Raw genomic sequence first — 25,786 nt, forward strand, 5'->3', positions numbered from 1 at the left:
AATAAAATCGAAAAAAAAATGTAAAACAATATTTTAGCTAAAAAAATTTGATGATATTCAATCAAAAAAAAAGTAAACAAAATTTTCCGACAAATAAACATCTAGAGGAATCATTACTCTGTGATAGTTCCTTAGTACGTAGTAATTTTGAAAGAATTGAGAAAAAACGAAAAAATGGCAATCACCGGAAAATCGAACACATACCTATATATACGCCATATCTGGCTAAAAAAAAGATAGGCATGGGTAGCCAGATCATCTAAAAACACTTTCCAACACTATAAAAATATAAGTTTTGCGACACTACTTGCCAATTCCTTACGGTAACATGACTAAGCAAAAAAATGCAAAACAAATAAAAAGGGGCACTCGTGGAAAAATGGCCATTCTAATATACGGCATTTCAGAAAAAAAAAATTTCAGCCACGTGCTAGGCAAACCATCAAGGCATATTTTCCGACAAATAAACATATAAATGAAATATTACTCTGTGATAGTTCCTTAGTACGTAGTAATTTTGAAAGAAATGGGAAAAAACGAAAAAATGGCAATCACAGGAAAATCGAACACATACTTATATATATGCCATATCTGGCTAAAAAAAAAATAGGCATGGGTAGCCAGATCATCTAGAAACACTTTCCAACACTATAAAAATATAAGTTTTGCGACACTACTTGCCAATTCCTTACGGTAACATGACTAAGCAAAAAAATGCAAAACAAATAATAAGGGGCACTCGCGGAAAAATGCCCAACATTCTAATATACGGGATCTCAGATAAAAAAAAAGACATGCACGTGTTAGCCCAACCATCAAGGCACACTTTCTAACACATAAACATGAAAAAAAAATCAATAATATACGGCAATTCCTTACTACGTAGTAAATTTTTACAAATATTGAAAAAAAAACAGAAATTGGCAACCGCAGTTAAATACCCAATATACCAATAACTACGTCGTATCTGACAAAAACAAAATCACGCATGGGTAGCCAGATCATCTAGAAACACTTTCCAACACTAAAAAAGCAAAAGTTTTACGACACTATTTCGCAATATCTTACGGAAAAATGACTTGGCAAAAAAATGAAAAAAAATGAAAAAGGGACACTCGCGGTAAAATGCCCGACATTCTAATATACGACATCTCAGATAAAAAAAAAGACATGCACGTGTTAGCCCAACAATCAAGGCACACTTTCTAACACATAAACATGAAAAAAAAATGAATAATATACGGCAATTCCTTACTACGTAGTAATTTTTACAAATATTGAAAAAAAAACAGAAATTGGTAACCGCAGTTAAATACCCAATATACCAATAACTACGTCGTATCTGACAAAAACAAAGTCATGCATGGGTAGCCAGATCATCTAGACACACTTTCCAACACTAAACAAGCAAAAGTTTTACGACACTATTTGGCAATATCTTACGGAAAAATGACTTGGCAAAAAAATGAAAAAAAATGAAAAAGGGGCACTCGCGGTAAAATGGTCCTCGTGGTGATGAACGACATTTTAACTAAAAAAAAAAACATGCACATGGTAGCCAAACAATCCACCAAGACTTTCCACAACTGATAACCTATACAAGTTGCACCATTCTACGACAATTTCATAATACGTAATAACTTTGATAATTATGCAAACTACCTCAGAAGGGTAAACTCGGACGCGAACGACCCCGATGCGTCTCAGAAATCGGGGAAGGAGTACAGCTACAGCAATGCACATCTGGACACTACTAGAGCGTGTAGGGGAGACACCTCCTGCAGGTCGATCACCCACAAATTCAGTCACAGGGGTGAGTCACGTGAGAAAAACCTGTTTTTTTTTGACGCTCGGGGTCGCAAACGACCCACCGTACCTATCCAGGGTTAAATCAGCAGATTAACCCTGCGTATTTTCCCGTCAACCTCAATTTTCAGATCAAATAACTTTATTACTAAACTAGCCATGGTAATTTTTAGTGAGGGATAAATAGTGCCTCCACTAGTTGGTGGGTGAGGGTGGGGTAGCCCGGCTACCCTGCTCACTCACACACCTAGGTTAAGTAACCACTTTGCTTACTGGCAGGACTTCTGGGGGACAGGGTAGAGGGCCAATGTGTATAAATAGTGGAATGTTTGTATGCTAGGAAAAATACAAAGTATTACAAATTTGTCATTTGTTCCAGCATAAATACAAACTTCCCACTATTTGTAGACTCACTCTTAGTTGGGAGGAAGTCTTTTACCTACTGGTTTTGGTATTTTGACCCAGGGTTCTCTCTACTTCGGTAAGCACTAAGTAGTAGGAACCCTACCTTCGCTAAATTCTCATGCTATGCCCTATAAGGGGGCAAGCACTATTAGAGGCCTGTAGAAGTTTGTGTGTTCGGGAAACTAGTAACGTGGCTGGTCTGTAACGTAGGAACTCGAATACAAACCCGAGATTTCTCAAGACTTTACCCAATACCCTCTCTCGAAGAGGTATCGGGGACGTAGCAAAGTATTATTTCCGTACTTAGGATACACAAGTGAAATGAATCTTACCTATAGAGAGGTGAGGTCAGCTTGTGCTGAAGGACCATGGTGCTATTTTCTCCAGGGGGAGAAGAAGGAGCCAGTCATTCTACTCAATCACCCCAGACTAACCCGGGTAACTTTAGCCCTCAACCCTCTGCTACTTGTCCAACAAGGAGCTTGAGGTATTTAGACCACTTATTGTGCAACCATCACAGTACCCATGGAGAACGTGTCCAGGTTCCTGGGGGTTACGTCTTGCAGGTAGTGGGCAGTGAATGTTGTTTGACTTTTCCACATGCACGCTTGCAGTATATGCGCCACAGTGTATTTCTTTTATAACACCAAGGACGTTGCAATGCCCCTAATGTCATGAGCTCTGGGTCTTTTGGAAAGAGGAGGGTCTAGATTGAGGGCAAACTCAATCGCCTTCCATATCCAGGAGGAAATGGAATTCCTAGTGACCCTCCTCTTGACCTTTCCGCAGACAAGCAGTGCTTGTACACTGGGCACGTGCTGCCGCCGTTCTCTTAAGGTAGCACCTCAGACTCCTAACTGGACAAAGTAACAGTTCGTCTGGATCTTTGGTTACAGAACAAAGACACTCTATCCTGAATGGAACAAAGCTAGGGTCCAGTACACCCTGATTTTGAGTCTAGTGAACCCTCGTTTATCGCGGTAGATAGGTTCCAGACGCGGCCGCGATAGGTGAAAATCCGCGAAGTAGTGACATCATATTTACCTATTTATTTAACATGTATATTCGGACTTTTAAAACCTTCCCTTGTACGTAGTACTGTTAACAAACCACCCTTCAATGTACAGAACACTTAATGCATGTACTACAGCACCCTAAACTAAAACAGGCACAAATATTAAAGGCAATTTTATATCATGCGTTTCCTAAACACCTAAAAAGCACGATAAAAAATGGCAACCAATGTTTTGTTTATGTTCATCTCTGATCATAATGAAGAAACAAACTCATTTAGTGTACACATATATGTATAGGTTAGTTTTTGCATCGATTATATTGATTATACAGTACTGTATGTTGATTTTTTTATTACCAATGTTTTAGTTTACGTATTTTTCTTAGGACTTCCAAATGAAATGTTTTTCTTTATGACGCCGCCTGAAACGACGGCGTCATAAAGTACTATACGCTCAGTAAACAACCACGCTCAGAACAAACAAGGCATTTAACGCGCATGATGATAGTGATAAATAATGATATAGTACAGTATTTACAGTAAAAGCATTTACAAAATATGTTACCTTACAAATATAATTTACCGTATCTATATAAAATCATACAGTACTGTACAGCACATACAGTATTGTACGTAGCAAAGCAGGAAAACAATTTACGAGAGAGAGAGAGAGAGAGAGAGAGAGAGAGAGAGAGAGAGAGAGAGAGAGAGAGAGAGAGAGAGATTGTTTTACGTACGTACAGTCAATGTAAATTTTAAACATAAAAAATCAATTTACGAGAGAGAGAGAGAGAGAGAGAGAGAGAGAGAGAGAGAGAGAGAGAGAGAGAGAGAGAGAGAGAGAGAGAGAGATTGTTTTACGTACGTAAATGTAAATTTTAAACAAAAAAAATATGATAGGTTACAACATGTAGACTTTTAAAACCTTCCCTTTAACTTAATGCATACAGTACGTACAGTACTAAACTATAAAACAGGCACAAATACAGTTTTAGAATGTAAGAATATTAAAGTAAAAAATAAAGATTGTTACTGTACTCACCACGAAAGAAGTTGAAGAAAAACTTGAATGATGATGGCGATGAATTTGCTGCACAGTAGAAATGATGATGATGAAGCTGATGATGTGTTCTACTGTGCAGCCAGGTAGTATTTTACGTCTCTTCAGACGGAGGTGTCTTTTCCTGGGACACCTCTTCAACTTCTTCCTGGGAAACTTCTTCAATTTCTTCCGAAGGCGTACTAGCAGGAGGAACTGGCTCTTTTTTGCGAGGCTGGAAGAACATTGTGATCGGAAGTTGTTGCCGCTGCTTCTTTTTTCGATCCAAGAGCATTTTGTAGGGAGTCATGTCTTCATCGATCTTGTTGCAGAATTGCATAGAGCGAACCATATCCTCGTCCCACTCTTGCAACATTTCTTTCAACTCCTTCGCATGGTTGCAGGCCTTGGCAAGCCGTTCTAATGTTAAGCCCGTTTCTTCGACATTTTCTTGGGTCTCTTCCTGGGTTTCACTCTCTTCTTCGCTTGCCGATTTCGTCAGGTCTTCGAGGTCTGCGTCAGTTAGGGGCTGGGAATGGCAGTCCAACAACTCGTCGACGTCTTCAGTCGTCATATCGCCAAACCCGTCACCTCCAATTATGGCAGCCAACTGCACAGATTTGCGTATTGCAGAGTGTTGGATTTCCGACGGAGTAAATCCCTTGTCGTCGTAAACAATCTCGGGCCACAACTTCTTCCAGCTCGCATTCACGGTTGCAGGTTTCATCTCTTGAAGTGCCTTCTGAATATTCTGCAGGCACGTGGCTATGGTGTACTGCCGCCAGTACGCCTTCAAGTTAAAATCTTCATCCTCATCATCTTGGGCAGCATCCACACACGCAACGAGGTCCGCCAAGGTGTTCTTCGTGTTGAGGGCCTTGAACGCCCTGATAACCCCCTGGTCCATCGGTTGAATTAATGACGTGGTGTTGGGTGGCAGGAACTCAACCTGAATGCCCTCATGCGACAGGTCAGTTGCGTGTCCACCGGCGTTATCCATAAGGAGAAGGATCTTGAATGGCAAGCCCTTCTCTACGAGATATTTGCTGACTTGCGGGATAAAACACTGATGGAACCAGTTGGAGGTCAGCATCTTCGTAATCCATGCTTTTTGATTATGCATCCAGTACACGGGAAGGAGATTCTTATTTTTATTTTTCAAAGCGCGAGGATTTTTCGACTTATAAATAAGCCCCGGCTTTAGCAAAAATCCAGCAGCATTGCCACACATCACGAGGGTAACGCGATCCTTGAATGCTTTAAAGCCAGAGGCTTTGGCTTCCTCTTTGAACAGGAAAGTTCGCGACGGCATTCTCTTCCAAAACAAGCCGGTCTCATCCATATTAAAGACTTGTTCCGGCTTGTATCCACCTTCGGCGATAATATTCTTGAACGTCTGGTTCACGTAAGTTTCAGCAGCGGCAGTGTCAGCGGAAGCAGACTCCCCATGCAGGGAAACGCTTTTCAGGGCGAAGCGTTTCTGAAACTTCGTGAACCATCCTTTGCTGGCGGAAAAACGTTTCTGAGGCTGGGAATCAGTGGATGTCCCTGGTTGAGGATCATCTGCATCATCATCATCTTCAGCATGGTTGCCGTCGTCGTCTTTAGGTTCCTTTGCAGCAAAATTCTCATATAAGCTCAAAGCCTTTGTTTGGATGGTGTTCGTATCCAACGCTATGTTCTTCTTCCGGCAGTCGGCAATCCACACAGCTAAAGCACCTTCCATGCGTACGATCGTTTTATTACGCGTTGTAACGACTCGCTTCGCTGATCTGCTAAAGGTGATTGCAGCCGTCTTTCTAATGTTCGCCTCGTCCTTTTTGATATAGCGAACAGTAGATTCGTTGATGCCAAAATGGCGACCAGCGGCCGCGTAACTTCTACCATCTTTTAACATATCGAGAAGCGTAACCTTCTCAGCTATCGTCATCATCCTTCGGTGGCGTTTAGGCTCACTACCAGCCTTAAGAGAAGCAGAACGCTTGGGAGCCATTACAGTAGGATTTGACAAAAAGTTCAACTTAAAAAAGTCGCACACAGCACAAATTCACAAACTTAAGAACGTCTACTCAGCGATACGCGGTAAGAGAAAGTGGACGATCCAGCCCCGCGAGAACCTAGATGCTGCGGGTAGGAGATGATGGCAAAACACCAATCACAGGCTAGATAACAAAACTTGAGTTCTGATTCGTCATCTATCAGCGCTTGAACCAATCACAACCCGTCTTACAGTATATGATGCGTAGGTTACCAACTCATAGAAGATGCCCCGCGCATACCGAACGTACGTAGATTAATAATACCGTAATAATAATAAATAATGATAATAATACAGTACAGTACTGTAATAATAATAATAATGATAATAATAATAACAATCATAATTTTATTAACAACAACAACAATAATACAGTAATAACAATATTTAATAGCTTTACGTATGCTACAGTGTTTTATTCTTTTGTAGGATGTGTGTGTGTGTGTGTGTCTCTCTCTCTCTCTCGTACGCTTATTCGAAATGTGATTTTTGCAACAAAGAATATTATTGGATGCAGTACTGTACTACGTACGTATACATACAAAAGATTCATGGAAAAGAAGCACATCCATTACATTTGTAGTACTGTACGTACAGTAGTAGTCAACAGCAGCCTTACTGTACACCATTCTAATACGTATTGTATGACTGCATCTGATTTGCGTTTCATGTTCGATTTAATTTTACTACGTACTGTATACAGTACATTATCGTATGATCACATTCTCTTTTCGTGTTTTATTTCTTTCTGTGCTGAATTATATATCATATGTAATGCAATGAACAATCAGTAAGAGCAGATATTACTAATTACAGTATTAATGGAATTACAGGTGACAAAATATCGTATTTGGTTGTCTTCAGATTTCGCGGTATTTTCGAATTTTCCGGAAAATCCGCGATATGTATATATATATGGGTTATGGAAAAAACCCGCGAAGTGGTGAATCCGCGATTGTCGAACCGCGAAGTAGCGAGGGTTCACTGTAGCAATGAACTCGGGGATGTAGCTGCGCATTAGATCGGGTCATGGAGGGAGTTCCCTCGAGGTCTCCGTAAGGACTTGCTGAAGGTTTGGAAACCATTCTGCATGATGATACAGCAGAGCTATAAGCGTCATTAGTAAGTTCTTACTTACTCGTACTTGGTTGAGAACTTTTCTCATCAGACAAAATGGTAGGAACGTGTACATGTCCATGTCCTCCCATTCATGTTGGAATGCATCTTACCAAAGAGCCAGTGGATCTGGGACTAGTGAACAGTACAACGGAAGCCTGAAGTTCAGGCCCATTGAGAACAGATCAACAGTCAAGTAACCCCACAAAGTCAGGACTTTGTTGGCTACTAGATCATTCAAAGACCACTCGGAGCCCACTATCTGAGTCGCTCTGCTCAAACTGTCCGCTAGCACATGCCACTTGCCAGGAATCATGCGAGCTGGTAGGGTTACCAAGTTGCCTTTTGACCATCGGAGTAGCTCTACAGCTAGATGGCACCACGGCTGCGAAAAGGTACCGCCTTGCTTGTTTAGGTAAGTAACTACTAGGATGTTGTTGCTCAACACCACACAGTGCCCCACCAGGAACTGGTGTAATTGTTTGAGGGCGAGGAGGGCATCCCTCATATCTAAGAGGTTTAAATGTTGATACCTTGTGGATTCGGACCACTAGCCGGAGGTAGTGTGGTGCAGCATGTGGGCCCCACACCCTTCTTTTGACACATCTGAAAAGAGCATCAATTCCAGCGGGAGAACAAGAAGATCAACACATTTGCAGAGGTTTAGTTCTGTCAGCCACCATCTGAGGTCCATCCGTTCCTTTTGCCCTATGGGGACTAGAGTTTCCCTGGAATCAGTGGTCTGATTCCATTGGGATTTCAGCCGCCACGGGAGAGATCTCATCCTGAGGTGGCTGTTGGGAACTAAATGTACCAAAGAAGAGAGGTGACTTAGCAGAAGCACACAGCTCTGCGCTGGGAGCTCTTACCGTCTGAGGAAGGGCTATGCTACCTTCCTCAGCATACGAATCATTTCATCTGATGGATATGCTTTGTGCCTTACTGTGTCCAATAGCATGCTTAGGTATACCAGTCTTTGAGAGGGAATCAGATGAGACTTCTCGAGGTTTACGCAAAACCTTGGAAGCTCGTCTCAATGATGGAGAAGGGCCGACTTTGAGCCTGCCAGAATCAGCCAGTCGTCCAGATATCTTAGGCAACGGATACCGAATCTGTGAGGCCAAGCTGACACAAGGCCGAACACTCGTGAAAGAATAAGGTGCTGCGGAAAGATCAAAACATAGCACCTTGAACTGGTATAGTTTTTGGTCTAAGGAGAATCCTAGATACTTCTTGGAAGACGGATGGATTGGGATTTGGAAGTATGTGTCCTTCAGATCTAGAGTGCACATTAGGTCTTTAGGTCTGATGGTGAGTCTGACCATGTCAGGAGTCTCAATCCTGAACAAAATTTGCTGGACAAACTTGTTCGGGGGGGAGGGGGGTGGAGATCAATGACTGGTCTCCAGCCTCCAGACACCTTTTCTATAAGAAAGATTTGACTGTAAAAGCCTGGAGACACATCGCGGACCTCTTGGAGAGCACCCTCCTTCAACATGATCTGAACTTTGAATCAAAGTCTGACCCCTTTGTGGACCCCTTTGCATATGAGTCTGATAGGAGAGGCACTTGAATCAGTGGAGGAAGAGATAAAGTGAACGGGACGTGATACCCTGAATGGATCACCTCGACCATCCAGGGTTCAATCCCAAGGTGAAGCCACCTTCGCCATCGGCTGTTCAGGCATCCCCCCACAGGTGGACATATGGGAGGATTGCCCGTCCTAGTGGGGTTGGCCCACAGCTTGCCTCTGCCTCCACGCAGTCTTATGGGTAGTCTTCCAGCTTTGCCGAGAGTATAATTCATATAAATAGCGAAAGGGTTTGTATTTAGTATTGAAACAATTTACAGTATCATTTTAATTCTGATTGTTATTTCTCTTACAGTATCTATACAAACCTTGAGTATGTCTTCAGCAGCACTGGAATAGCCAATAATTCACTAATGAGGTAGTGCTTGTGCAAGCATACCGTGGTCACTCCATATTTCCTGTCAAAGACTTTTAGCTTTTGATCTCCGGCTCGGAACTGAAAAGAGATGGTTAAGGTGATAAGGTTAACTTTAAAGGACTCATGATTGCATAGCTAGATAAATCTAAATTTTGAAGCAATTTAAAAAATTTCAAAAGTAATTTGTATTTTTCCAAACTACCATACAAATATGACAAATTTGGCAGTAATTAGTATTTTTTCTAACGATACAAACATGGAGCTATTTATAGGGATGAATTGCCTCGTAAGAGGCTTTTGGCATTGACCCAGGGTTTTCTCCATACGATCTTTAGATCGTAACTGGTAGGAAAACTAGGACCTTACTAAAATCTCATGCTATACACATCTAGCGTCCTCCCCAAGTTGTGTGCTTGTGTTACTAGCAATGTGATCGGACTTTACCTAATCATCCCTCACAAGAGGTATTACTTCTACACCATGTTACACAAGGGAAATGGTTCTACCTACAGACAGGGGATGTCAGCTTTGCAGAGTACCGTCGTTGCTGTTAATCCACACGGTAGAAGATGAAAGAAAGACAGAGCCAGTCATTCTTTGTCATACATCCCAGAATTAACCATGGTTAAGCTTTGTTTTCCCTCGTCTGCTACTTGTCTATCAAGGACCTAGAAGTTTTCAACCATTTATTGCGTAGCCACCACAGGATCCATGAAGAACGTCTCCATGTTTCTGTGGGTCACGTCTTGCAGGAAGTGAGCGGTGAAGGTCATCCGACGCTTCTACACCTCTGCTCACAAGGCCTGCATCACAGAGTAGTCTAATAAATCACTAGGGCGTACTCCTGCCCCCGTTATGAGCTCTCGGTCTCTTCTAAGAGGAGAAGGATCAGGATTCAATGCTTGATCCATGACCTTGCGAATCCGAGCCAAGAACGAGTTCTCGGTGATCATTCTCTTGACCTTCCCCAAGCTGAAGAAGGGTGCTGACACTCAGGAGCCACTTCTTGTAGTTTCCTTGAGGTAGGCCCTCCAGTTTTTCTTTGGCATAGTAACCGTTTATCATCCTGCAAAGGACTCCACGAACAAAGGGTTTGGACTCTGTGATCTGAGCTGCAAGAAATAAGGTTGAGTACTACCTAGTCCATCGCCGTGCATGAGAGGCGTTAAGGACGGCCCATGGGGTTCGCCAATTCTTTTGGCTGAAACCATTACGAGTGGGAGACCTGTCATAGAGGTCAGGACGTAGGTGAAACCCTTTGGGGACCGCAGGACGTGAACCCTGCCCGTGGAGGAGGTCTCCCTTCCAACTAAGGGTCCGTCGGCTCGAAAACTCTTCATCAAAAGGGGCAACGCCGATGTGGAGGGAAGGTAACTTCCTTTCGATCTGCGGGTGAGGCTCAAGGATTAGCGATGGCCTCTCATTGCCAAGATTGCGAAAACGCTTTACTCCCAAAGGTAAAAGAGGAACTCCTTCAATGCTGAGCTAGTGAGATTGAAGGAAGGATTACTCCTTCCATGATACCCACTACAGTCCACTTGGCCTTGATGGCCGAAGCCGAAGATCTACGCAGGTATTCAGACATCTTTGCATCTTATTGCAGAAAGGATTCTCTAAGAGAGGAGTAGCTGGATAGTATGCAGACATGATGTTACAGGGAAGATACAGTTTTGTGAGAGGTGTTTACATGTGGATGTTAGAGTTGCTGAGGGAGTCCTCTCGGGATCTCCATCGAAGAGATACAGATTAGTCCATGGGAGTGACGAGTCTTGCTGGTGAAAAGAGGATGGCCTGCTCCAGGAAGATCAATGGCAGGGGATGGATTAATACGATTCTGGCCGGAGGAATTCCCTGGAGGAGAGACCAACCAGGAAAAAAGGGCAGTTTCTCTTCGCTGGAGGAAACCTCCGAAGGGGAGACCAACGGTGAAGGAAGTCTTTTCTGTGGACCAGAAAGACACGACCAACATCTGCTGCCGTAGTCGGCAATTCTTCCCACGAGCAGGATTGTTGACCAGTGGTTGGAGCCCTTAGAGGCAATTTACTGCACTCTTTGTCTCCCATTCAAGAATTCTTTGTCAAGTTGAAGGTCGACTTCGGGTGTTGCCTGAGAAACAGGACGAAGCTCAAATCTGAGTTTTCTCCAAAGGGGGTGGTACCCCTTGTCCATAGAAGTCTGCCCTCATCTCTGGGAGGCTTAAGAGACGGTACTACTTAGACTCTGACCAGAGCCCGGAGCATCCAATCCGGGGAAGAGCCAGAGAAGTCCACTCCTCGGCGGAGATTTCAGTTTGTGAACCGTCTTCTCAGGTCCAATTTCGTCTCCTGCCCAGGTCTCATAGAGACCCAAGCTTGTGCCCCAGAAGAGGTTGGATTCAAAGGAAGAAAGGCTTAAATATGACAAATTTGTAGATAATTTGTATTTTTTTCTAACAATGCAAACCTTTAGCTATCTATTAGGGGTATTAATGTCAGTGAAACTGAAAGGACGAGCCATTAAAATTTTAACGAGAGCTAACAATCCATTCTGCTAGTTAGCAGGGAAGGGGGGGGGGAGCTTGCCACCACTCCCACACCTGTGATTTAGCTCACTTTGCTTGGAGGTAGGACTTCATGGGGGATAGGGTAGGTGGGTAAGTTTATATAAGGAGTTAAAGGTTTGTATTGTTAGGAAAAATACAAATTGTCTACGAATTTGTCATTTCTTCTGTAACTGGAATACAAGCCTATACGATTTATTAGGGGTGACTCACCCACTAGGAGGTTGGACTTCCCTGCCAATCTGGCTTTTTGGCTCCTTCAATTGAATATGTTGGTACCAAATATAAGGAGTCCCTACACCTCGCTAAAACCCTGCTGTGCGAGGTCTGCGGCCTACGTAAGCTGTGTATTGAGATAAGCAGTGTGACTGTCAAGGTGAAAGTTATTAAGAGACTTTGTAGGAAAAACTGTTGGACCAAGACTTTCCCAAAACCAGCTCGCCAGGGTATGGGGACGCAACAGTATTGACACAATACTAGGTACACAAGGAAGCGTGGTTTACCCGCAGTGGTTGAGGTCACCTTGTGCAGAGGACCCAGGCTGCTGTTTTCCCCATAAGCGGGAAGGATGAAAATAAGAAAAAGAGCTAGTCATTTCTTTTCATTCATGCAGACTAAAGCCAGGTAACAATCCCCTCAACCTTCTGCTTCTTGCCCAATAAGGAGCTTAAGGTATACAATCAGCTGCTATGCAGCCACCACAGGACCGACAGAGATCGTATTGAGTTCCTATGAGTCACGTCTTGCAGGAGAAAGGTTGTGAAAGTCACCTGGAGCATTCACACCCTTGCTTGAAGAACCTGCATCACAGAGTAATCTGCTTTGAAGGGCCAGGGGCATAGCAATGCCCCTGACATCGTGGGTCGACATGTTGGATGAGGATCTGGATTCAGAGTGTAATTGATGACTGTGAATCCAGCAGAGATGATGTTTTGGTGATCCTTCTCTTGTCTCTCCCAGTGCTGACGATAAGAGAAGGCACCTGGGTGGGCGGTTGTTGTTCTCTTGAGGTAGAGCTTCAAACCTCAGCCCAGGTACAGTAACAGATGATTTGGATCGTCAGCTACCGAGTGGAGACTTGTTGTCTAGGATCCGTCACCTCTGGAGACTGTGTCTGGTAACATACTCGGGTACAAAACTGAATGTTGCCTTTCACCCTTCTCATTAACCTGTTAAGCGTCACCCACGTGATAAACTGTTCACCACGATCTACTCGGTACCGCCTTCAACTGCATATTCCGTTCATGACTTTAACTGCCTTTTTCAAGACGTCAGTCTCGTGATAATACGTTTACTCGTATAGTAAGTATAGGATCACCACTTGGCAACACTCTCAGCATATGGGGGCTGTAAATAGAAACTTATATGATGTCTGGCAACTATTTTTCTGAAGGTAGCTTGATGTTAGAAAACTGGTTTCCTTTCAGTGCGCTTCGGGCGTTCATGCGGATAAGGTTTTTGTTGTTCCTTTTACAATGAGCGGTCTAAAGATGAAGGTTATTTCTTTAGATGAAATAAATGATATTCTTGTTGAGGAATTTAATAATGATAACCTGTTTGATGATAAGAGCACTAGTTCTGAATCCTACAGTGATGAGGATATTGAAGAAACAAAGTTTTCTTTCGATGCCGAGAGCGAAAATGACTTCTCATTGCCGAATGACTAGACAACGAGATTTCACAAAACTATATAGGATAGGAAACGCCGAGAGAGAGAGAGAGAGAGAGAGAGAGAGAGAGAGAGAGAGAGAGAGAGAGAGAGAGAGAGAGAGAGAGAATAAAGTGGATAAATAATGTACAAATGTATGACGAACATATTTGAAAACTATACAGGAAACGATATGGAGAAAAGAGAGAGAGAGAGAGAGAGAGAGAGAGAGAGAGAGAGAGAGAGAGAGAGAGAGAGAGAGAGAGGGGGGGGGAGACTTGTCCCTATGCTTTTATTGCTGATCCTGCTGTAAGATTTACGATTGAAGATAAAAAGAACCCATTAGAATATTCAATATTATGTAGCCTTTTGAAATGAAATAATAGTAGTATTTATTGTTTTTTTTACTCCAACATTTAATTAATATCCCTACTTTTAACTATAAATATGAATTATAAGCATAAAGAAATTATATTAACTTTGAAAATTTATCATTAGTGAAATGACCGCTCAGGGCGAAAAAAGCGTGACGGTTCGTTAGCGGCAACCTGGTCCAGGGGGACGCTTAACAGGTTAATGGGCGATGTCGATAGAGAGACCATGAAGTTCCTTGACTCATTTGGTTGCTGTCAAAGTGTGTGGGAACACCGTCTTCTATCCCAGGTGAAAATTTGTTGCCTGGTGAAGTGGACCGTAGAGAGGTCTCCTTACAGACCAGAGAACTTGAGCTATGCTCCGAGAGGAAGGTCTCAATTCCAACTGGGGAAAGGCAAGTTTGTAAGTCCGCATGAGTTAAGAAAGATCTAGTGATGAGGGGATGTCTCTTCCTTTCAGTTTGAAGGCAAGGCTCAAGGTTGAATGATCATCTTTACCTGCTGAACATGAAAAGGGGGGCCTTTTCCTCCAGCAAATACTCGAGGATTTCGCTATTGCTGGAACAGAGGTATCGAGTGGAGAGATACGCTTTTCCCATGACACCAACCACAGAAGACGTTATACTTTGCCTGGTAGACTGATGCTGAGGAATTTTCTCAGATATCCAGACAACCTCTGCGCAACTTATTACGAAAAGCCTCTCTGAGAGAGAAGGTACTGGGTGGTCTCGAAGCTATAGCTCGTGGTAGATGTCAAAGTGTGGTTGTCTGTGACGAGGAAAGGGTTCTCTTGGAGGCTCTGTCAGGAGCTGCAGAAATTTTAGAAACCATTCCATGTAATGCCATAGCAGGGCTATGAGAGCCCTTGAGAGGCTGACCGATGTTCTAGCCTTGTTGAGTACCCTTCTCTTCAGATAAACCCTCCGTTGTTGGCATGCCTCTTGCCTGACAGCTTTGGGGTCTAGGACTGGAAAGCAGCGGAAACCTGAGATTCAGGGGCATTGTGAACAGATCCACAATTGGAGAACCCCATAAAGTCAGGACTTTGTGGGGTACAAGGTGATCCAAATACCATTCAGTACACCTTATCTGAGATGCTGTGCACAAATTGTCGGTGAACACATTCCTCTAGTCTGGAATGAAGCGGGCTGATAGAGGTACCGAGCGGACGTCGGCCCATCTTAGTATTCATACTATTAGATGGGAAGAGGCTGCGAGCAAGTTCCTTCTTGCTTGTTGATGTGAGCCCCTATGTGGTGTTGTGGCCCATCAGGAACTGATGAGGTTATTGAAGGACCAGCGAGTTGGCCCTATCTCTTAAGAGATTTAAGTGAAGGTATCCCTCCGGGTTTTTGCGCGCGTGAACACTTGCGTCGAGAGTCAGAAGACTGTCTGTCATACGAGTATAACTCTTGATGACAATGGGCGCGCGCAAACCCTTTGCGTGACGAATCGGAAGACACTGTCGTAAGAGAAAAACTTTTGATGACGATGGTCACGTGCGTAAAGTTGGCTGCGCGCACTGAGATGGTTACACTTCACGGGACGAGAGTTTGAAAACGCTCTGTCATGAGAGTAAAAATCTTGCGTGCGCGAAGCAACGAGAGTTCGAAAAACTCTATTATAAGAGTTGTTTGTGCACTTCAACTGATTGCGCGCGCCTAGTTGTTCGCGCTCATAAGGTTGGTCGTGTGCGCCAAAATGGTCGTGTGCGCCAAAATGGTCGTGCGCGCCAAATCGGCCATGCGCGACAATCCGGTCGTACGCGCCAACTTGGTCATGTGCGCCAGAGCTCTCAGTGTGGCGAGAGTACTCACTGCTACGCTCACCTGAGGGTTCACGATAGCCTGTGTTGTGTGAGAGATCGATCAACACAATGAGAGTCCGCACACTCTCTGTCATATAAGTAATGACTATGGTCACGAGAACCCGAAGGTTCACCATGAACTGTGTTGCGAGACCCCAAAGGGTCAGCGTAATGCGAAACCGAAGTTTCCCTGTCACAAAAAACCGAAGTGTCAGAGTAACTAAAGTTACGAGAGCCCAAGGGTTCATCGTAATTAAGATTACGAGAGGCCAAGGGTTCAGCGTAGCTAATGTTACAAGATCCCGAAGGGTCAGCGCAATGAGAAACTGAAGTTTCCCTGTCACAAAACACCGAAGTGTCAGTGACTAAAGTTACGAGAGCCCAAGGGTTCAGCGTATCTAATGTTACGAGAACCTTGAAGGGTCAGCGTAGCGAGAAACCAAAGTTTCCCTGTCACAAAACACCGAAGTGTCAGAGTGACTAAAGTTACGAGAGCCCAAGGGTTCAGCATAACCAAAGTTACGAGAGCCCAAGGGTTCAGCGTAACTAATGTTACAAGACCCCGAAGGATCAGCGCAATGAGAAACCGAAGTTTTCCTGTCACAAAACACCGAAGTGTCAGCGACTAAAGTTACGAGAGCCCAATGGTTCAGCGTAACTAATGTTACGAGACCCAAAAGGGTCAGCATAACGAGAAACCGAAGTTTCCCTGTCACAAAACACCGAAGTGTCAGTGACTAAAGTTACGAGAGCCCTAGGGTTCAGCATAACCAAAGTTACGAGAGTCCAAGGGTTCAGCGTAACTAATGTTACAAGACCCCGAAGGGTCAGTGTAAAGAGAAACCGAAGTTTCCCTGTCACAAAATATAGAAATGTCAGAGTGACTAAAGTTACGAGAGCTCAAGGGTTCAGGGTAGCTAAAGTTATGAAAGCCCAAGGGTTCAGTAACGAGGAACAAAGGTTCCTTTGTCACAGGACCCCGAAAGGTCAGTGTGATTGATGGTACAAGTTCCCGAAGGCTCAAGGTTACCATCGTTACAAGAGCCTGAAGGTTCAGCATAACTGAAACCTGAAGGTTTCGAGTCGCGTGAGCCCGAAAGGATCAGCGCGACGGAGTCCCGAAGGATTCCTACTGCTATGAGAACCCGCAGGTTCAACATGACAAGAGCCCGAAGGCACAAGATCACGCCAGCCCAAAGGGTGATCGTAATGAGACCCCGAAGGATCAAGGAGAACCAGTAGGTTCAAATATCTGAAGATAATACCTCCTCAGGGGAGGTTTGTTCTTCCAAAGGATAACGTCGCTTAAGATAAGGTTCTCGCTCCGCCCCCGAAGGAAAACCATAAGCGTAAGGGGGGGGGGGGCCGCCGATGCCCAGAGGCAGTCTTCTCTCGAGAACGAGAGACTCGTTCCCCCGAAGGGGAAACCTGCTTCGGAGAAAGCTCTGCCATCTCCCCTGGTGGATCCGCCCCCGAAGGAAAACCATAAGCGTAAGGGGGGGGGGGGCCGCCGATGCCCAGAGGCAGTCTTCTCTCGAGAACGAGAGACTCGTTCCCCCGAAGGGGAAACCTGCTTCGGAGAAAGCTCTGCCACCTCCCCTGGTGGATCCGCAAACTCCTACAAGTTATCTCTCACAAACGATAGGAAAGTTCTCCTGAAGGAGATTGCTTAAGACAAGCTTCTCCCAGCTCTATGGGGAAAAAAGCGTAGGCGTAATAATACCTCTTGCGAACGAGAGAGAAGTCCTCCCGAAGGAGGAAATCGCCTAAGGCAAGCTTTCTCCAAGCTCTATGGGAAAAAAGCGTAGGCGTAAAATTCTCCCAGCTCTATGGAAAAAAGCGTAGGCGTAATAATATCTTTCGCGAACGAGAGAGAGAGAGAGAGAGAGAAGTTCCCCTCGAAGGTGGAACAAGCCTTAAACTTGCTTTTCCCCAGTTCAAGGGGCAACGAGGTAGCAGAAGCAAAACTTGTCTGCTTCCCATCAACAAGCCTTGTTCAAGTTGAAGGTTGACAACGATTGCTACCTCGTAACGTGGGCGGCGCACGAGCTACCACATGAAGCGCAGAATAATGAACAAGGCAGCCGTGGCCATCGGCCTTGTGTTCTACATCGCTGCTATCTGTAGAAAAGAAAATAAAAGTTGTGATTAATTACAATTCTTGCTCGGCTGCACAACATGAACTATTCGGGGGAATAATTCACCTTCCTTGTAAGATAATTCCTCGAAAGGGAGCTGAACTGTTATACACTTTAACTCAGTAATGAAACAAACACACGGGAGTGTTGAGAACCTGCCGACCATCAGAGCAGGGTAGGGCGGCAAGGTAGGGGAGTAGCATCAATAACATGAACATATATTTCCATTTATAGATATATACTGTACATGCATATATATGTATAAGATAAATGAAAAGACACACAAGAGAAAAAGAAAAAAATTACAGAAAACAATCAAGGCAAGTCATTGCGGGAGAGCACGGCAGCAAGTCCGTTATCTACCGAGCTAAAAAGTAAAGTGGTTACACTGCCGAGAGGTGTGAGTGAGCAGGGTAGCCAGTCTAACCCACCCCCCACCAAATTATCATGGCTCGTCTTTCAGCTACGCCAAAAGTATTGTACAGTATATCCCTATAAATAGCTGAGGGTTTGTATCTACGCCAGAACAAACAAGAATTACTATCAATTAATTCAGCTGACAAAACAAACTACTATACTCAGAAGAACCACTTAACCCTCCAGCGGGAAGTGGGGAACCTGAGAGGGAGCAGACGAGCTAAGGTCAAGCGCACCCTCCGCCAGCAAGCGGAGTCGAAGCTGAGAAGTTAGATTAAAAACAGCTATGTATTATTTCACTTAATGAAGAAAATCATTCGGAAGCGCAACCTAACCCATGAACGGGAAAGGTGTACCCAAGCAGAATATCTGCTAACCACCCATGTAAAGTGAGCGACATTGTCAGTGAGAAAGAGCAAGACCGAAGTAAAGCTCTGTGAAGGCCGCAAGCAGATTCCATCTAAGAGCACGTAGAGGGGAGGGCGACGATAACAGTCGAACGGAGGAGTATCCAAATGATGACGAATCCCCTGCAACAGCGGCCGAGTCACTCGGGATGACCGATGTCCAAAGGAGGAAGGTGGTAAGGGAAGGTCCTCCTCCCTTGAGAACCTGCCACACTATGTTGTCACAAACACAATAACTTTCCCTGTACAGAAAGCTTAATATATATATAAAAACATAAAGATTGTTTTCATATATGACAAATTCGCAGATAATTTGTATTTTTCCTAACGATAAAAACCTTAGCTATTTATCAGGGGTTATTACTTTTGTCAAGGCTGAAAAAACTAGCCATTGAAATTTTAGCGATGGTTAATTGCCCATTCCACTAGTTAGCGGAAGTAGGGAGGGTAGCTTGCTACCACTCTCGCTCACACACCTATGATTTAGCTCACTTTGCTTGGAGGTAGGACTTCAAGGGGGATAGGGGTGGCGGGTAAGTTTGTATAAATAGCCAAGGTTTGTATCGTTAGGAAAAATACAAATTATCTACGAATTTGTCATTTGTTCCGTAACTGGAATACAAACCACGCTATTTATTAGGGATGACTCGCCCATTGAGAAGGTGGGCGTCCCTGCCAATCTGGCTTTTTGGCTTTTCCCGGGGATCCTTATTTTGAATAGGTTTGTACCAAGAATAAGAAGTCCCTGCACCTCGCTGAACTTTGCTACGCAAGATCTGCGGCCTACACAAGGTGTGTGTTGAGATGTTTAGAAGAGAGACTGTCCAGGTAAAAGTTATTCCGAGTCCTTGTAGGAAAAACTGTTGTAACAAGGACATTCCCAATACCACTTCCCCAGGGTATGGGGACGCAACAATATTAGCTTAATACTAGGCACACAAGGAAGCATGGTTTACCTGCAGTACTTTGAGGTCAGCTTATGTAGAGAACCCAAGAAGCTGCTTTCCCTAGATAGAGGAGGATGAAAAAAGAATAAGAGCCAGTCAAACTTTTTCATTCACGCAGACTAAAAACCGGGAACTAGTGCCCTCATCCTTCAGCTATTTGCCTAATAAGGAGCTTGAGGTATTATACCAGCTGTTATGCAGCCACTACTAGGCCGATAGAGAAAGTAGCAAGCCTTCTGTGGGTCACGTCTTGCAGGTAAGTGGGCTGTGAACGTGTGAAGTTTCAACACCCCAGCCCGTAGAACCTACGTCACAGAGAAGTTTCTCTTGAATGCCAGAGACGTTGCTACGCCCCTGACATCATGAGGTCTGGGGCGACGTGAAGGAGGAGGGTCCTGATTCAGGGCATGGTCTATGACCTTATGAATCCAGACCGAGATGGTGATTTTAGTGACCCCCAACTTGTTCCTCCCTGTACTGGGGAAAAGTGCCGGTACACGGGGACGGGCTGCGGATGTTCTCTTGAGGTACAGCTTCAAACTCCTCAATGGGCAGAGTAAGAGATGATCAGGGTCATCAGTTACAGAACGTAGACTCAAAATCCAGAAGGAGTCGAATCAGGGATCCGCTACTCCCGGATTCTGAGTCTTGGCTAAAAACTCAGGGACGAAGACGAACGTTACCCATCCCGATCCTCTTGAATGGGCGACGTCATACGAGACCATGAAGTTCACTGACTCGCTTGGATAAAGCCAAAGCTAGTAGGGATACGGTCTTCCAAGTGAGGTGGCAATCTGTTGTCTGGCGTAATGGTTCATAGGGAGGTGTCTTTAGACCTGAGAACTCGAAGCATGTTCCCTGAGGGAGGTCTCTCTTCAGACTGAGGACAGGTAAGTTCATAACTCTGTATGAGTAAGGAAAGTTCTAGCGATGAGGAAATGTCCAGTTCGTTGAGTCTAAGAGCAAGGCTTAAGGCTGAGAGATAGCCTGTAACCGCCAGGACTGAAATGCGCATTTCCTCACGTAAATACACGAGAAACTCTGCTATTACTGTAATAATGGCATCGAGAGGAGAGAGACCCCTTCCACGACACCAGCCACAGAAGACTTTCCACTTTTCCTGGTAGACTGCTGCTGATGATTTCCGCAGGTATCCAGGTTTTGCTCGCAACTTGTTGCGAAAATCCTCTCTGAGTGAGGAGATGCTGGATAGTCTCCAGGCGGGAAGTTGTAGCAAAGCGACGGCTTTGAGCAAAATGTTGGCATATGGTTATCCAAGTAGATCGCGTTGTGGAGGGAGTTCTCTTGGAGACTCCGTCAGAAGTTGCAGAAGGTCCGGAAACCATTCCGCATGATGCCATAGCGCAGCTATGAGAGCCATTGAGAGGTTAACCAATGTTCTGGCCTTGTTGAGTACCCTCCTCATCAGAAAGAACGATGGAAAGGCGTAAACGTCAATGTTGTCCCACCGTTGTCGGAATGCATCTTGCCAGAGAGCCTTGGGGTCTGGGACTGGGGAGCAATATAACGGAAGCCTGAAGTTCAGGGCCGTTGCGAAGAGATCCAGAGTCGGAGAACCCAACAAAGTCAGGACTTTGTTGGTTACTAGATGATCCAAAGACCACTCGGTACTCACTATCTACCCAAGATGTAGCCACGTCTGGACAGGAAGTTCTTCTCGTATAAGAAAGGGTCTTGCAACCTTTCTCAGCCTCCTTATCCGGTCGTCTGATGCGAAGGCTTTGTGCTTTGTGGAGATTGGTGTCTAATATCATGCCTAGGTATACCAGTCTCTGCGTAGGAAGCAGGGAGGACTTCTCATGGTTTACCATGATTCCCAGATCTCAGCAAAACCTCAATAGTTTGTCTCGGTACTGAAGAAGGGTCGCCACCGAGTCCGCTAGGATTAGCCAGTCGTCCAGATGGATCCCAATCCTGTGTGCCCATGATGACACTAGGGCGAACACTCGGGTGAAGACTTGAGGTGCTGTGGAAACACCGAAGCATAGTACCTTGAACTGATAATTCCTGCTGTCTAGGCTGAATCTTAAGTACTTCCTTGAAGACGGATGGAGTGGGATCTGGAATTACGCGACCTATAGATCCAGTGCGCGCATGAAGTCCTGTGGTCTTACCGCTTGTCTGACTGTGTCTGCCGTCTCCACGATGAAGAGAGTTTGCTTGAAAGGTTGATGACGGGTCTCCAGCCTCCAGACTCCTTATAACAAGGAAGAGTCGACTGGAGAAGCCTGGGGACTCGTCGAGGACCTCCTGGAGAGCGCCCTTCTTCAACAGGGTCTGGACTTCTGCCCGGAGGGCTAGCCCCTTTGCTGATCCCATTGCAAAGGAGTCTATTAACACTGGATTCCTAATCAGGGGAAGGAGAGATGTTATGAACGGGATGCGATACCTTGAACGAATCACAGAGATTGTCCAGAGTTCAGCCTCGAGTTGCTTCTACCTGTCCCAGCAACTTTGTAGGCATTCCCCCACTGTTGGACAAGCGGGGGCGGATGCCTTTCCTAGCGTTTGCGGCCCCTAGGAAACTTTCCTCCCCTGGAGGACTTAGTGCCTTTCCTGTTTTTTGTCGGAAAGGGCTTCTTAGACACCACTGTTTTCGCTGATGTCTTGTTTGTCGAGATCTTAGCTGGATGGGACTGCTCAGAAGCTGGTGGTTTATAGGGCTTTGTTCCTCGTCCTTGGCTCAATAAGAAAGGATCCCTCTAGAGAGGAGTTCCTGAGCCTAGCGATCTTGGCATTCAGAACCTGCTGATAGAATCTCTCAGACACAGAATCCCGGCATTTCAGGATGGTGTTCACCTATAATATTGAGACTTGATGGGCTAGAAACTCGATGGTGAGTGCCTGAGAAAAGGAAAGTTTCCATAGCTTTCCTGGTGCGTTCCTTGGACAAATCCTCGGTTCGCACCAAGATTCCCAGGGCCCCCAAACAAAGATCAAGCCACAAAGTAGCCTGCATGGTATACTTTGTGACCTTTTCCTGGTTTAGGATCTCAGCTGCCGAGAAGGTTACCTGACGGTTGGAGAGCCTCTCAACAGGGACTCCCTTGGTGAGCTCTTCTAGAGTGGTGGAGTGAAAGAGCTGCACCAGGCTCGTCCAAAACTTCAAAATACCTCCTCTGCTGGATGCGAAGAGGTGGGAGAAGCTTGGCGGCAGAGCCGGAATGTTGAGAGGAGAGCGCGGAGAACTGTTGGGCGATCTTTGCCCGGGCACTCTTTAGCCCTTGAGACCAGGGAAAGGCTGCACTGGTCTAAGACCGTGTCTTCGCCTTTTCCTGGGGGTATCTCCGGGTAGGTAAACCCATTTTGTACCCTGATGAGAGTCAAGGCTTGTCAGAAGGCATATTCTGACTCTTTCTACTCCCCCTCTGAAGTGGGACTGGCAGCAAAGTCTCCTTCTTCCCCCCCTCCCCCCTGAGAGCTCCTCTCTGGGTGGGTCGTGAACATTCCTAGAGTGAATGGTAGTTCCTGAAGGCCTGGAGGTCCTTGAAGAGGACTTTGGAAGAGACTTGAAGTCCTTAGATTCCTTCTGTGGAAGGAGATACTACTCCAGCATCGAAGGCCAGATGGAGTTGTCCTTCCTGACTTCCGCTGGTGGTGGTGGAGAACTCCCAGTACGAGGAGAATTTTCCTCCAAAGGTGGAAGGGAGGAGATTCGAACCTCTCGAGACTCCCTCAGTAGAGGTGAGGCAGGAGAGCACTCGGAGGGCGAGTCAGGAGAGACCGGCATCAAAGGCTTAACATGAATCAGTTTCACCCTACGGGATGTTACCGTATCTGAGACCCCTCTTTTTCTCTTCAAGGGCGAAGCAACCAAGGCTTTTTGCCGGAGATCTGTTGGAGCCATCGGACGGTGTAAGGTCTCCGAATAGCAAGATGATAAAGCAGGCCCGAAGGCCTGTACAACTCCTCTGACCATAGCACTGAACCAAGGCTGAAGAGAAAGGGATTAAAGAGTCCCTATGAGGAGTCTCGACCGATGGTTGCAGAATCTTGAACCTTTCTGTGGAACCTCTCCCTCTTTTTCTCGGTGGGCGTGCTGTAATGTGTTTGCCGAGAGAGGAATGGGACGATGGTGACCTGTCCAAAAGTTTGCCTTCCACCTCTTTTTTGGCTGTTGCGCAATTGCGCAGGAGAGCGCTGGCGCATTGGCAAGTGCTAGCGAGTCGGAAAGTGCTTATGCCCAGGAGAGCGCCGGTGAGTAGGAGAATGCTGGCGCGCAGGTAACCGCAGAAGCATAGGTCAGTGCGGGCGAGTGCTGACAAGCCGGAGAACGCTAGTGCGCAAGCGGGCGCAGGAGCACAGGTGAGCACTGGCGAGCTGGAAAGCGCTGACAAGTTGGGGAGCGCTGGGGCACAGCAGGCCCTGTCACCGAGGAGAGCGGTTGCGAGCTAGAGAGCGCTGACAAGTAGGAGAGCGCAGAAGAGCACTGTCGCACTGGCAAACATAGATCACCTGGCCATCCAGCAAATGCTGGTGTTTTGAACATCAAGAAGAAGCTGGAGAGCACCAGGGCTGGAAAGTGTTGACATACTGAAGTGCGCTGATGAGATGTTGGTGAGCGCTGGTGCACTGATGAGCACTGGCGCGTTGGAGAGCGCTGGCGCCCAGCCAAAAATCTGAAACGCCGAGAAGGAAGGCACTATCTCGAGGGCGAGGGATGTTTTGCAACATCACGTGACAGGAACGGTGAAGGCAGGTCAAGAACAGGGATGTGCCTTTTGGAAGGGCAAACATCCACCGTGGGGGATCACTCCATAGAAGAATCCAAGAGCGAAGTCCGAGGACTAGCGAAAACATCGTCAGGAGAAGGTCCAAGAATGGGTGAAGGTCAAGGGCCGGAAGAGGAGGCTCCTCTGCGGGGAAAGGCTGCGAAGACGAGGCTGAAGAGCCGGAGAGGTGCCTTTTCACCGATGGCAAAGGGAGACCTCTAAAGCAAAGTGGAGGGAGAGCTCTGCGAGATCGCTGATGCCCTCTGGGGGCCTTTGGATCAGCTCGCTGACCTTTAGAAGCAGCAGTCCTCCACAGAGGGGTCTCTATGAGTGAACTCCTCCTCCGAGGAGAAACACTCGCAGTAGAGACAGACGAAAGACTTAGCTCCCCCCTCGTAGGATGATCAGGAACGGGGGAAGCGCAGTTGGCAGCAACAGCTGAAGAGTCTGAAGAGATAGGGGCGTCGGCTGCAGCAGCAGAAGACGCCTCAGACACCACTAGGTCGATGAATGACAGAGGATCCACCTCCGAAGTTGACAAAGGCTGCACACTAGCACCAAGGATGATGAGCTGAAGGTAGGGACTCCTTGGTGGGCGGACCCGTAAGCCCCAAGGACTACCACACCTGAACCAAAGGAGAAAGACACATGGCCTCACCCGGGGGGAGAGGTGGGGCTGCTTCACAAGGGGGAAGCAACACCATCTCTCGAGGAACGGGATTGACCATCAATTAAAGGGCCTACGCTATTACTCCATGGTCTCTCGGAAGAGGTCGATCCAGTAGGAGGTTCGGAGGAAGGTCGGGGAGCGGAAAAAGAAGCCTTGGGTATTTTCCCTTTCAAAGAAATCTTCAAAGGAGAAATATCTTGCTTTGACTTCTTTTTCCGCCGGTGCCCAAACCTTTCCCACTGGGAGGCAGATCACTCCTGACACTCACTATACTTATTTTCAATACCACACCATTGACCTCTGCAGGCGGGACAAAGGGTGTGACGATCGGTGTCCCCAGCTGACATGAAGGTACCGCAGGGCCGACCTTCAAGTCCAGGGCAGGTACGCAGGGTTGGCATAAGTCAACACAAGCGCAAAAGCTTCTTCCTCTATTAGCGTGCTTTTTTCCCATTCGTATGGGGTAACATGGTTGCCTTCTCTTAAAGGACTTTGGTTAGGCTTCGGGATGGACCGTTGTCCCGACCGGCTGCCCTGCCTGACATCGCTAGACCCCAGTAGTGTATGTTTACAAAAAGCATTAATGGTAGTCCAAAATATAACTTGGTGAGGATGAAGAATGGCAACGAGCGTTCACCATCCGAGCCAAAAAGCAAAGTGAGCTAAATCACAGGTGTGTGAGTATGAGCGGTAGCAAGCTAACACCCCCTACCCCCACTAACTAGCAGAATGGGTAGT

At 45.9% G+C, this 25,786-nt stretch overlaps 1 protein-coding gene across 1 annotated transcript in view; it reads right to left on the reverse strand.

The window, feature by feature from the left end:
- The window catches only part of LOC137618721 (zinc finger protein 677-like), a 160,823-nt gene that overhangs the window by 120,199 nt on the left and 14,838 nt on the right, over positions 1–25,786 (reverse strand). Inside the window, exon 2 of the mRNA XM_068348887.1 lies at positions 9,319–9,446. The gene's annotated coding sequence lies outside the window, so the exon portion shown is untranslated. The remainder of the gene's footprint in view (positions 1–9,318; positions 9,447–25,786) is intronic.

Source organism: Palaemon carinicauda, chromosome 25 (assembly GCF_036898095.1).
Source record: "Palaemon carinicauda isolate YSFRI2023 chromosome 25, ASM3689809v2, whole genome shotgun sequence".
Taxonomy (NCBI): domain Eukaryota; kingdom Metazoa; phylum Arthropoda; class Malacostraca; order Decapoda; family Palaemonidae; genus Palaemon; species Palaemon carinicauda.